This window comes from Salmo salar, chromosome 25 (assembly GCF_965601325.2).
Source record: "Salmo salar chromosome 25, fSalSal1, whole genome shotgun sequence".
NCBI classification, from domain to species: Eukaryota; Metazoa; Chordata; class Actinopteri; order Salmoniformes; family Salmonidae; genus Salmo; species Salmo salar.
In genome coordinates, this window is record NC_138315.1 from 41,570,359 (window position 1) to 41,585,194 (window position 14,836).

The 14,836-nt window shown below is 41.2% G+C and overlaps 1 pseudogene across 1 annotated transcript; it reads left to right on the forward strand.

Annotated features, from left to right (window-relative positions):
• The first annotated feature begins 1,268 nt into the window (after positions 1–1,268).
• LOC106586765 (DCN1-like protein 2) lies at positions 1,269–8,052 on the forward strand (annotated as a pseudogene). The gene is made up of 5 exons (XR_014382677.1): positions 1,269–1,274; positions 2,963–3,119; positions 3,332–3,527; positions 3,985–4,115; positions 5,551–8,052. The product of XR_014382677.1 is annotated as a DCN1-like protein 2 (transcript).
• The last annotated feature ends 6,784 nt before the right edge of the window (positions 8,053–14,836 follow it).

The following is a 14,836-nucleotide window of genomic DNA, read 5'->3' on the forward strand; positions in this document are numbered from 1 at the left end:
GACAGCAAAGGTAATAACATTTCTCTTATAGTAAATCTGACTTTGGTGAGTGCTAAACTTGCTGGGTGTCTAAATAGCTAGCCCTGTGATGCCGGGCTATCTACTGAGAATATTGCAAAATGTGCTTTCACCGAAAAGCTATTTTAAAATCGGACATATCGAGTGCATAGAGGAGTTCTGTATCTATAATTCTTAAAATAATTGTTATGCTTTTTGTGAACGTTTATCGTGAGTAATTTAGTAAATTCACCGGCAGTGTTCGGTGGGAATGCTAGTCACATGCTAGTCACATGCTAATGTAAAAAGCTGGTTTTTGATATAAATATGAACTTGATTGAACAAAACATGCATGTATTGTATAACATCATGTCCTAGGGTTGTCATCTGATGAAGATCATCAAAGGTTAGTGCTACATTTAGCTGTGGTTTGGGTTTATGTGACATTATATGCTAGCTTGAAAAATGGGTGTCTGATTATTTCTGGCTGGGTACTCTGCTGACATAATCTAATGTTTTGCTTTCGTTGTAAAGCCTTTTTGAAATCGGACAGTGTGGTTAGATTAACGAGAGTCTTATCTTTAAAATGGTGTAAAATAGTCATATGTTTGAGAAATTGAAGTTTTTGCATTTTTGAGGAATTTGAATAACGCGCCACGGGATTACACTGGCTGTTGAGTAGGTGGGACGCAAGCGTCCCACCTAGCCCATAGAGGTTAACTAACACTAAACTTAACCATTTTACATTCATACTTGATTGAGGTAGGGACATCCCAAGGATTCCGAATAGCATGGACCCTCTGGGAAAGCCTATGAACTCCTCCATTCGACTGAAAGCCATGGACACAACTCTTATTGGTTGTCTGATGTAGGCTGATGTAAACAACATTTTAGATCTGTATACAGCGAGATAAGATAACATACCATGCCATGAGGTGTTGAGAGAAAGACAGATTACCTATAGATTGGACATAATCTTTCCTAGGCAGTTAGCGATAACAGGAAATACACAAGCCGTAGGTTACACTATAGCTGGCTACTTCGGAATGTCGGCTTGCGCGGGAAAAACTGTACATTTCTAACATTTATGGTTGAGATTTAAATAATATAAATATCAAATATGCACCTTTTATGACTTTCATTAACACGCAGACATTAGTAAGGTGTTGCTAATGACAACATATTAGTTACACGCAGGTGTCACGCAAACGTTAGTAAGGCATTGGTATCATGTCATGTCAGCCAGACGTTCAATGGTAGGCAACAGCCACATGGCGGTACGTTTGCCTAGGCTTAATTCTGGCACATATCACCCCCCATAGGTGGTGTCCGAGCCAGACCAGTGAGCGGGCAGGACGTGTACGGTTTTCTCACACATCCGTGACATATCATATGGATGCCCAATCTGACACTTGTTTTTGTTGATTACGTTGCCGTTCGAGGTCATTTGTTTGTTCAACAACATAATAGTTGAGGCTTTTCGCTCACACTCTCAATAGAGTTATCAGCCTAATCCTGATCAAGATCAGTTATCAGACACCCGGGATCATGGGGTAGTATCGTTTACAAATCAAATAAAAATTGTATTGGCCACATACATGGTTAGTAAATGTTAATGCGAGTGTCTCGAGGCTATGGAAATTTGGCTAACTTTTAAAACTCAAGCAAATCAAATCAAATTGTATTAGTCACATGCGCCGAATACAACAGGTGTAGGTAGACCTTACAGTGAAATGCTTATTTATTAGCCCCTAACCAACAATGCAGTTTAATGAATATATACATATATATATATACGAATAAGAAATTAAAGAGCAGCAGTAAAATAACAATAGCGAGACTATATAAATGGGGCTACAGAGTCAATGTCCGGGGGCACTGGTTAGTCGAGGTAATATGTACATGTAGGTAGAGTTATTAACGTGACTATGCATAGATGATAACAACAGAGTAGCAGCGGTGTAAAAGGGGGGGGGGGGCTTGGGGGAGTCTTATGGCTTGGGGGTAGAAGCTGTTTAGAAGCCTCTTGGACCTACACTTGGCCCTCCGGTACTGCTTGCCATGCGGTAGCAGAGAGAACAGTCTATGACTTGGGTGGCTGGAGTCTTTGACAATTTTTAGGGCCTTCCTCTGACACTGCCTGGTATAGAGGTCCTGGATGGCAGGAAGCTTGGCCCCAGTAATATACTGGGCCATACGCACTACCCTCTGTAGTGCCTTGCGGTCGGAGGCCGAGCAGTTGCCATACCAGGCAGTGATGCAACCAGTCAGGATGCTCTCGATGGAGCAGCTGTAAAACCGTTTGAGGATCTGAGGACCCATGCAAAATCTTTTCAGTCTCCTGAAGGACTGCAGGACTGCATTGCATGTTTCATTGTTCATGCACGCAGTTTGAAATACACCTAGTCACATCATTACAGAATCTGCTTACTCTGCAAAGGTGGACATAACACCTGTATATCTGGAATTATTAGTATGATGCGTTTGGGACCATTGGACACCCTGGACTAGTTGATGGCATCCTCCTACTCATGTTACATTACATTCCACCAGACCCCCCAAATGCTGGGGACCTTCTGGGATGCACAGCACATGCTCCGTGCTTAACCAACGTTCTCCACTCTCAGAATAGTTCTAAGTCTGCCTTGCTTGCTGACTGGATGCCCAAAGTATTGCCCACAGCTTGTTTGCTTGTCTGTTGGCTGCTGTTTGTCAACCTATATCTCACGATCATACAAAGTGAGTGTCTGTCTGTGACCATCTACCCTTGTTTCTGCATGACCTCGGCCTGAATGTCTATGGATGTGTGTGTCCCTGTGTATCCTGGTGTGCGTCTCTGTGTGTGTGTGCATCCTGTTTTCGGTGCTGCCTTGCCTGTCTGTGTCTGACAGTCCTGTCCCCGTGCAGCATAAGCTGAAGTCTTTGCAGAGAGACAAGGTCCGGCAGTTCATGGTCCTTCACGCAGGCGGGGGAGAAGACTGCCTCTTACTGCCTGACCCAGAATGACTGGAAACTAGAGGTGGTCACAGACAACTACTTCCAGAACCCAGACCTCTACTACAAGGAATCCATGCAATCTCCTGTGGAGAAGAAGCTGGAACAGCTCTACAACTGTTACAAAGGCAAGTGGGTGAAGTTCTGGAGGAATAGAGCACGTAGAGATTGTGTGTGCCAAAGATTGTGTGTCTGTTATGGTTTCGTAAGTGTGTGTGAATTATGTATTTGTGGTGTTATGCATTGTATTGCTTATTTTGTTCACCAGAAGAAGAAATGTGTGTTTGTGTTCTCTCAGATCCCTACGATAGTGATTTCTGGACTGTGTGTGTTTATTAAGCGTTTATATACACATGTATTTCCACAGATCCACAGGATGAGAATAAGATTGGCATCGACAGCATCCAGCAGTTCTGCGATGACCTCACCCTGGACCCGGCCTGCATCAGAGTCCTGGTGGTGGCATGGAAGTTCCGGGCCACCACCCAGTGCGAGTTCAGCAAGAAGGAGTTCCTTGACGGCATGTCTGAACTGGGGTGAGCGAGTGGTGATGTCATTACTCTGCGACACAGCTCAGTTTGGGGGCATGACAGTGTGATAATGGTTATAGCCGGAGCATGTTTTTGTGGTTTCTTGTTGGTGTGTATTCCCATGGTGGGGTGAGGTACTATATTTCGACTCAGTCAACTTTGGCATTAATGCTGTGTCTTCATGTTTGGTGTGAAGCCAAGTCAGCATAGGTTACCTCTGAGTCCTACGGGAACTTGTTTTTAAATGGATATCGAAAATGAGTGTTCTTATTGGACAACGTTCACTACAAAATGTTATCCTGTTTGTACCCACAGAACATGGCCCTGGGGAATCCAAATGATGGGTAGTAGATCGTAGCACAAGAACAGTTTAGGAACCTCCTGGATTAGATGAGGTTTGTTTGTGGTGTGCTTTTGATAGAGATATCCACTGACTTGCCCACTCTGTTTCTCTTCTCTCCAGGTGAGACAGCCCAGAGAAGCTGAAGGCTCTTCTTCCCAGATTAGAACAGGAGCTGAAAGACAGCGGCAAGTTCAAGGACTTCTACCAGTTCACGTTCAACTTTGCCAAGAACCCTGGACAGAAGGGTTTAGGTAAGCACAGATGAGTTGGTTACATCGGTGTTCACAAGAGTTACTGTACTGAAGTTGCATCAGTGTTTCTCAACTCTGGTCCTGAGGACACCGAAGGATGGTGTCCAGGCTTTTGTTTCAACCAAGTGAGAACACACCTGATTCAACTACAGTGAGATAGCAAGGTGTGATTCTTGCTGTGTTTCAGATCTAGAGATGGCTGTGGCCTACTGGAATCTGGTACTGACAGACCATTTTAAGTTCCTGGGCCTCTGAAACAGGTTCCTATTGGTGAGGGAGTAATGCTATGCATCCCTATCTAACATTACATTTGATGCTATTTGTTAGGTACAGCCTGTGTCTTGTTTTCTCTTGTGCATTTGTTGTGGAAATTCTTACACAGGGACACTCGAAGGCAATCTTAACGAATCATTGTTTTTTGTCAGCGCACTGGAGAGGTTCCAACAAACTTAATGCACCATAGTGAATGTCTGTCAGGAGCTCTGCTGGGGCAGTCCCAGCAGTTGTCTTATATACGGCTATACACAGACAAGTTATATTTGCATGATTTAGCATAATGAATGAATCATTACTATTTGTTTCATTCATGTGACCGACCAATACTGGGTAATAACATGTAACAGACCAATACCTCACGAGGCTTCTTTTCTCTAAGCTGATATCCTTGAAACTGAGCTCTTTCGTTCTCAAAACAATGTCTGGGCGTACTGCCAAATTGCAGCTACTGATAGTGACGATTTGTTCAGTCATTCACTTGCATGAACACAGAAATTGGTTCATAGGAAGACACAGAAATTATTTTAAAGAAAAGCACATCTATAAAGTTTCCATCACACTTTTCCCACTTTCGTTTTCTCGTGTTTTACGTAGGAACACCACAAACGGTCGAGTTCCAAAGACACGTGGAACTTACTCTTGGATTTTGGCAACATAATCGCAGACGACATGTCAAAGTAGGGCTCAGAGTAGTCATGGTTCGTTGCTGTCTGCAAAAGTGCAGTGCAACAAACGTTGCTCTCAACTGAATATACACAATGGCAGAATTCAGTAGTCATCAACCCTGAACCTGGAAAGCTACTGAGTGGGCAGGCTTTTGTTCTAGCTCAGCACCAATACACCTGATTCAGCTAATCAAGGTTCTGATGAGCTGTAAATTAGATGAATCAGGTGATTCAGTACTTGGCCGAAACAAAAGCCTGCAGACCCTGCAGCTCTCCTGGACCAGGTTTGGTGACCACTGCTCTAGATGAGGAGTTGATCCGGAATGAAGTTGCTCCTAGACACTGATTTAACGTCAGTTTTGCCTTTTCCCCCAATGCTGACAGTTAAGTTGTAGAGAGAGCCTGCTGTTCTCAGATCTGTGCTTAGGGCAACTTCTACCTGGAGCAAGACAGTCAGTAAATTGCCCTCTAATCATATGTTTCCTTCCTGTCAGGGGCGTGGCCAGTTCTCATAGACAACTTTGTGGAATTCGCCGGGCCGATCGTAACGGGATCCAAATGCAAAACCCACTAATAACAACCCAGCTCTTGGAAGAAGGGTAGAACTTTGTAGGATTTTTAAAATACTTGAAGAGAAAACAGTGAAACACTTGAAACCCGTGACACTGCACAATTATCAGGTAACCACCTATCAGGAATGAGTGGGAGGAAAACACAGGAAATTAACTCTGAGTTTTATTTCTGTCCTTGCTTGATGGCAATCGCCATGTGCACGTTGCTAGCTGGTGACTCCGGCAGTATATGTCCCAGCCTGAGGGCTAGCTGGGAAGAGGCCTTGTGAATATCAGTGTTCCAGACAACGCTCCCTTTGGAAATCAGTATTCCAGGACAGAATAAGAGAAAAGGAGAGAGCTACATCATCCCCTGGCACAGCCATGGTCTCTCTCTCTCTTTCTCTCTTGGAGGAATGACGAAACATTGAGAGCAGGGAACCACCTCTGGGAATTCAGATTTAAAAGACAAAGACTGCTGTGTGTGTGTGTTTGGGGTTGATTCTTGTTAGTTTGTTTTTTGTGGCAAGCAGGGCTCTGCGAAGACCATTCAGAACAGGCTTGTTTCTAACCGAAACACTTTGGAACAGACAGAGAATCATGCAACATTTGCTCACGACACAAGCGCCAACAAAACTGTTAGTTGTTATATACTGTCTTCTAAAAGAGTATGCACTGTTAATTATATTAAGAATAATATAAATATGTTACATTTATAAATATGAGAGAAATGTTTGCGTAAATACATTTTAAAAATGCAGGTATATGATGCCTCAATATAATTGGATTGATTTTGATTTTTAGGTCTGATGTACCAAGTCATCATTTTATTGGACAGTTTGGGTTTGAAAATAGCAACATTCTGTGTTTACAAATCTTCTTTTTTTTCCACTACTGTCTTTTGTTCACTACATTTTAGCCATTGAAGTAAATGGACCATGGTTTCTCTAAATGCTAGTCACATATGACATGCACAGTAGGGCAGGGCTGCTCATTCTGGACCACAAAGGGCAGAAATACTATTATTTTCTACCTGGTCGTGTTGGGGGGATTATATAAAATAACAAAAATCAGGTCTTCAAGGGCTGCATTGTCCTTGCCAATGAATGACACGAACTGATAAATTAAATGCAAGGCATGAATTAAAAGCAGGACTGTGGCATTGCCGCAGGAAGTAGGGTTGCTGAGGGTGCTGGAGCACCCCCCTGAAAAATCAGAATACAATTTTTTTGTAATAAAATATATTTTAATAATACATTTTTAAAAAGTAGTGCACTGGGCCTTTACTAGTATCAGCGGACCGATATAGACGTCTGTAGCATGGGCAACAACAAAAAAATTCAGTATCTCTGCTTTGGCATAAAATGTAGTTGGGTCATTAAGAACAGTATCTTGCAGGATTCAATAGTTGGAATTGTAAGTTGTTGCCTTGTGCCTTTTTCTATGATTGTCATTCTAATGGAATCCAGAAAGAACAAAACCCTGTCCTCAAACATTTACATCAAAAGGTGAAGAGTTATGGGCAAAGACACAAAACATCCACATCACATTAAATATTTTTCTTGATCAAATGACATGGAAAACAACCAGTTTTTGTGCAGTATTAATTTACAAACCACTTAATGTAAATGTACATTACTGTATTGTACATAGGCTGGTCATCTAGGTTTGTACCTGTAGACTTTCCATCACCATGAAGAAAAACAATGACCAATACAGTAACTGAGTACATGGAGACATCAAGTGGTTTGTGAGGATGTGATGTGGCTCAGTTGTAGAGAATGCTAGGGTTGTGGGTTGGATTCCCATGGGGGACCAGTACAAAAAAAGTATGAAAATGTATGCACTCACTATGGTAAGTTGCTCTGGATAAGAGTGTCTATGGAAAAGGAATGAATAGACCATTTTAGTGTTCACATAGAAATAAGTTGCATTTGTAAAGTATTTCAAGAAACTGGGAAAACATATCAAGCAAGTACTTTTATATTCAGATTAACTGTTTTGTACAGAATTGTCAGACTGAAGTTACAAATGCTGGTAAACACTCATACATTTAGTTAAAAAATGTTCACAAAAGTAGAGTACTGGGCCTTTACTAGTCCTGTATTAGCGGACCAATCTAGACATCTTTAGCACGGCAATTTCCCCCCCCCCAAAAAAAATTGCGGCATCCCCACCCCCAAACTACTTTCTGCAGCTATGGACTGTGGCCCTCAAGGACTGTGAGTTGTGTACTTCTACATTACATCATTTCAACACTCCAAAGACAAAACCACCAAGCAATACTAGGGGGCGCTGTGTGTCCTCATGTTGAGAGCGAGAGAGCGCAATCCATTCAGTATTAATGCCTTTGTGAACAAGCAATATTTACGCTTTGACATTCACCAATCATAGAGGTATGGTTAGTTTGGAAAGGAATGTTGAATAAACCATGTTTTGCTGTAATGTGATGACTCAGTCTCCTATACGTTTTAGTGAACAGTCTCTATTGCTATTACGAACATGTTTTTTTAACGTTTCACCCTACTGAACACAATGTGGTGGAAAAAGTACCCAATTGTAATACTTGAGTAAAAGTAAAGATACCTTAATAGAAAATGACTCAAGTAAAAGTGAAAGTCACCCAGTAAAATACTACTTGAGTAAAAAACTAAATGTATATGGTTTTAAATCTACTTAACTATCAAAAGTAAATGTAATTGATAAAATATACTTAAGTATCAAAAGTTTAAAAAAAAAATCAAATTTCTTATTATATTAGGCAAACCAGACGGCACAATTTATTATTATTTTTTTTTAATTTACGGGTAGTCGGGCACACAACAACACTCAGACATTATTTACAAATGAAGCATGTGTGTTTAGTGAGTCCGCCAGATCAGTTTTTTTTTGCCCTAGCACTACACAACTGATTCAATTAATCAAAGCTTGATGATGAGTTGGTTATTTGTGTAGTGCTAGGGCAAAAAAAATCTACGTGCACCCAGTGGGCACAGGACCGAGTTTGGGAAAGCTGCTACAGAGTACCACCAAATGAGTCATAATACCCATAAAACCTAGTGGTCAAACAGGGAAATGGTTTCAATCGTTTTTCCACTTAAATTAACGGCTGTTTCTCACGTAGGCTTACCCTGGCGTGACGTTTTGATAACCGTGTAAATCTCTCTAGGACAAGGTGACTTATCAATATATTCGCCTGTATTTACCCCCAAAAATGAAGCGCTAATTAGCTGCTAATATGGCTATCATAAAGAACTACAAATTCCATGATGATCTGGACGAGACTGCCGAACCGAGGCAAAGGTAAGAATCGCTGGATTAATTATCTAATGTTTGCTAAATGCAGTAATTAATAAATTTGCTAAATTTCTTTAAATGGAAAATTCTGTGAACTGTCTTGTGCAAGTTTTAAATGGACACAAAACCTGTTAGCAAAGGTGTCAGTTAGAGATGACATGCAGGAGCTTGCAGGGATTTACAGTTTTGCATGATGTCTACTTTGATGCTAATTAGCATTTTTGAATCAGAGTAAATAGGGCTGAATATATTGATAAGTCACCTGGTCCGAGAGATGGTTATCAAAATGTCACGCCAGTGTAAGCCTACATGAAACACAGCCCTTATTTTAAGTGTTTCTAAAATCCCCTATGGGAAAATGTAACGGTGGAAAAACGATTGGAACCATTTTCCTATTTGACTGCTAGGTTTTATGGGTATTATGACACCTACACACTGTGGGGCTCTATGGGAGCGTGGAAAGTAGGCCAGTCTTTTGTGTGCAAAATCCATAACATTAACATAAAGGCTCAACACTGGCATCGGTTGTTACCAGGTTTGATAAAACAAAAAAGACCATTGAGGATGGAAAGCGAAACAAGCACTCTATTTAGACAACAACAAAAAGTCTCACCTGATCACAGTTACCACTTTAAAGCTTGTGATGTTCAAACTCCCTCGAGATCATACAATAGATAGGCCTAGAGTAGTGAATTACAGCAGTAGACTTTAGGCCTACAGTATAGGTTGAATGTAGAATTTACTGAAGTTATCCATTTACCTGAGGTATTTGTATTTTATGGATCCCCATTAGTTCCTGCCAAAGCAGCAGCTACTCTTCCTGGGGTCCAGCAAAATTAAGGCAGTTTATACAATTTTAAAAACATTACAATACATTCACAGATTTCACAACACACTGTGTGTCCTCAGGCCCCTACTCGACCACTACCACATATCTACAGTACTAAATCCATGTGTATTTATTGTGTGTGTGTGTGTGTACACATGTGTCTGTGCCAATGTCATTGTTGCTTCACAGTCCCCGCTGTTCCATAAGGTGTTTTTTTTTAATCTGTTTTTTAAATATAATTTTACTGCTTGCGTCAGTTACTTGATGTGGAATAGAGTTCCATGTAGTCATGGCTCTATGTAGTACTGTGTGCCTCCCATAGTCTGTTCTGGACTTTGGGACTGTGGCATGTCTTGTGGGGTATGCATGGGTGTCCGAGCTGTGTGCCAGTAGTTTAGACAGACAGCTCAGTGCATTCAACATGTCAATACCTCTCATAAATAAAAGTAGTGATGTCATCCCAAAGTTTGCTCATCTTGCCAATGAAAAAGTAATTAAAGTAGTTGGCAATATCAGTGGGCTTTGTGATGAATGAGCCATCTGCAAGATTTAATTGCCATACCTTTTGCCTCATCCCTCTCAACCATGCAATTTTTCAATTCCTCATCAATCCAAGGGGATTTAACAGTTTTTACAGTTATTGTCTTAATGGGTGTGTGCTTATTAGTAACTGGAATAAGCAATTTCATGAATGTGTCAAGTGCAGCGTCTGGATGCTCCTCCTTAACGATATCATAACCGCCATCGATAAAAGACAGTACTGTGCCGCCATCTTCATCGACCTGGCCAAGGCTTTCGACTCTGTCAATCACCGTATTCTTATCGGTAGACTCCACAGCCTTGGTTTCTCTAATGACTGTCTCGCCTGGTTCACTAACTACCTCTCAGATAGAGTTCGGTGTGTCAAATCGGAGGGCCTGTTGTCCGGACCTCTGGCAGTCTCTATGGGGGTACCACAGCGTTCAATTCTCGGGCTGACTCTTTTCTCTGTATACATCAATGATGTCGCTCTTGTTGTAGGGGATTCTTTGATCCACCTCTACGCAGACGACACCATTCTGTATACATCTGGCCCTTCTTTGGACACTGTGTTAACAAACCTCCAAACGAGCTTCAACGCCATACAACACTCCTTCCGTGGCCTCCAACTGCTCTTAAATGCTAGTAAAACGAAGCGCATGCTCAACCGATCGCTGCCTGCACCTGCCCGCCCGTCCAGCATCACTACTCTGGACGGTTCTGACTTAGAATATGTGGACAACTACAAATACCTAGGTGTCTGGTAAGACTGTAAACTCTCCTTCCAGACTCACATCAAACATCTCCAATCCAAAGTTAAATCTAGAATTGGCTTCCTATTTCGCAACAAAGCATCTTTCACTCATGCTACCAAACATACCCTCGTAAAACTGACCATCCTACCGATCCTCAACTTCGGCGAAGTCATTTACAAAATAGCCTCCAATACCCTACTCAATAAATTGGATGCAGTCTATCACAGTGCCATCCGTTTTGTATCCAAAGCCCCATATACTACCCACCACTGCGACCTGTACGCACTCGTTGGCTGGCCCTCGCTTCATACTCGTCGCCAAACCCACTGGCTCCAGGTCATCTACAAGACCCCGCTAGGTAAAGTTCCCCTTATCTCAGCTCGCTGGTCACCAAAGCAGCACCACCTGTAGCATGCGCTCCAGCAGGTCTATGGTCACCCCCAAAGCCAATTCCTCCTTCGGCCGCCTCTCCTTCCAGTTCTCTGCTGCCAATGACTGGAATGAACTACAAAAATCTCTAAAACTGGAAACACTTATCTCCCTCATTAGCTTTAAGCACCAGCTGTCAGAGCAGCTCACAGATTACTGCACCTGTACATAGCCCATCTATAATTTAGCCCAAACAACTACCTCTTCCCCTACTGTATTTATTTATTTTGCTCCTTTGCACCCCATTATTTATATTTCTATTTTGCACTTTCTTCCACTGCAAATCTACTATTCCAGTGTTTTACTTGCTATATTGTATTTACTTCGCCACCATGGCCTTTTTTGCCTTTACCTCCCTTATCTCACCTCATTTGCTCACTTTGTATATAGACTTATTTTTCTACAACATTATTGACTGTATGTTTGTTTTACTCTGTGTGTAACTCTGTGTTGTTGTATGTGTCAAACTGCTTTGCTTTATCTTGGCCAGGTCGCAATTGTAAATGAGAACTTGTTCTCACACTTGCCTACCTGGTTAAATAAAGGTTAACCTCTACAGGATCGGTGGGTCCCCCGCGGACAGTTGAGCTAACGTAGGCTAATGAGTTTGTAAGTAACAAGAACATTTCCCAGGACATAGACATACAGTTGAAGTGGGAAGTTTACATACACTTAGGTTGGAGTCATTAAAACTCGTTCTTCAACCACTCTACAAATTTCTTGTTAACAAATTATAGTTTTGGCAAGTCGGTTAGGGCATCTACTTTGTGGATGACACAAGTAATTTTTCCAACAATTGTTTACAGACAGATTATTTTACTTATAATTCACTGTATCACAATTCCAGTGGGTCAGAAGTTTACATACACTAAGTTGACTGTGCCTTTAAACAGCTTGGAAAATTCCAGAAAATGATGTCATGGCTTTAGAAGCTTCTCATAGGCTAATTTACATAATTTGAGTCAATTGGAGGCGTACCTGTGGATGTATTTCAAGGTCTACCTTCAAACTCAGTGCCTCTTTGCTTGTCATCATGGGAAAATCAAAAGAAATCAGCCAAGACCACAGAAAACAAATGGTAGACCTCCACAAGTCTGGTTCATCCTTGGGAGCAATTTCCAAATGCCTGAAGGTACCACGTTCATCTGTACAAACAATAGTACGCAAGTATAAACACCATGGAACCACGCAGCCGTCATACCGCTCAGGAAGGAGACGCGTTCTGTGTCCTAGAGATGAACGTACTTCGGTGCGAAAAGTGCAAATCAATCCCAGAATAACTGCAAAGGATCTTGTGAAGATGCTGGAGGAAACAGGTACAAACTATCTATATCCACTGTAAAACGAGTCCTATATCGACATAACCTGAAAGGCCGTTCAGCAAGGAAGAAGCCTCTGCTCCAAAACCTTTGTCCCCATGTTTACAACTGCACATGGGGACAAAGATCGTACTTTTTGGAGAAACAAAAATACAACTGTTTGGCCATAATGACCATCGTTATGTTTGGAGGAAAAAGGGGGAGGCTTGCAAGCCGAAGAACACCATCCCAACTGTGAAGCATGAGGGTGGCAGCATCATGTTGTGGGGGTGCTTTGCTGCAGGAGGGACTGGTGCACTTCACAAAATAGATGGCATCATGAGCAAGGGAAATTATGTGGATATATTGAAGCAACATCTCAAGACATCAGTCAGGAAGTTAAAGCTTGGTCGCAAATGGGTCTTCCAAATGGACAATGACCCCAAGCATACTTCCAAAGTTGTGGCAAAGTGGCTTAAGGACAACAAAGTCAATGTATTGGAGTGGCCATCACAAAGCCCTGACCTCAATCCTATAGAAAATTTGTGGGCAGAACTGAAAAAGTGTGCGCAAGCAAGGAGGCCTACAAACCTGACTCAGTTACACCAGCTCTGTCAGGAAGAATGAGCCAAAATTCACCCAACTTATTGTGGGAAGCTTCTGGAAGGCTACCCAAAACGTTTGACCCAAGTTAAACAATTTAAAGGCATTGCTACCAAACACTAATTGAGTGTATGTAAATGTATGACCCACGGGAATGTGATGAAAGAAATAAAAGCTGAAATAAATAATTCTCTATTTTGACATTTCACATTCATAAAATAAAGTGGTGATCCTAACTGACCTAAGACAGAGAATTTTTACTAGGATTAAATGTCAGGAATTGTGAAAAACTGAGTTTCAATGTATTTGGCTAAGGTACATGTAAACTTCCGACTTCAACCTTATCTGATTTTGGCAGAAAGCTTAAATTTGTATTAATCTAACTGCACTGTCCAATTTACAGTAGCTATTAGTGAAATAATACCATGCTATTGTTTGATGAGAGTGCAGTTATGAACTTTAAAAGTTATTAAGAAACCAATTAGGCTCATTTGGGAAGTCTTGATCCAAAAGTTTGAACAGAAATGCAATGGTTCATTGGATCAGTCTAAAACTTTGCACATACACTGCTTGCGCCTGGGCTGGAATAATACATTATGGCCTTTCTCTTGCATTTCAAAGATGATGGTACATCATGTATTATCATTTACCAGATCTAATGTGTTATATTCTCCTACATTCGTTTCACATTTCCACAAACTTCAAAGTGTTTCCTTTCAAATGAAATGTGTAATTAAATTAAATGAAGTATTTCGCTGCACTTGCAATTTACATTTGACATTTTAGTCATTTAGCAGACGCTCTTATCCAGAGGGACTTACAGTAGTGAATGCATACATTTCATACATTTGTTTTTGTACTGTCTCCCGTGGGAATCGAATAACATCTGCTAACCATGTGTATGTGACCAATAAAATTTGATGAATATGCATATCCTTGCTTCAGGTCCTGAGCTACAGGCAGTTAGATTTGGGTATGTCATTTTAGGCAAAAATTGAAGAAAAAAAAGTATTTGACTCTAGTGACAAAATTATGGAAATTAGAAGGGGGCGAGAATTTCGGCAGGCAAGAAAATGGTCTTGCCTAAATCACCCCCTTCTAATTTCCTTAATTTTGTCACTAGAGTCAATTACTTTCTGTGGCACACAGAGTTAAATACTTCCTATAGAACAAACTTCATGTCAGGATAGGCAACCGAAATGAATAATTAATGTATGTGTGTTATATTAAATATAGAGGGAGGTAAATGTAGGCAAGCAATAAACATTTCAGAACAACTACTAGTCGAATAAGACATGGGAGAGATTACGAATTTTGGCAAATAGATTTATTTATAGACTAATACACTTGAAACAAATAGCCAAACCGAAAACTGCAGATATTACTAGTGCTTCCCCCGTGATCAAACCGCCGTAAAATAAAAAAAAAACATGAAACGCAGCCTAGTGTGATCATTGACAGCTGCCTTGAAGGACACACAAATTGCTTTCTGCTTCTAA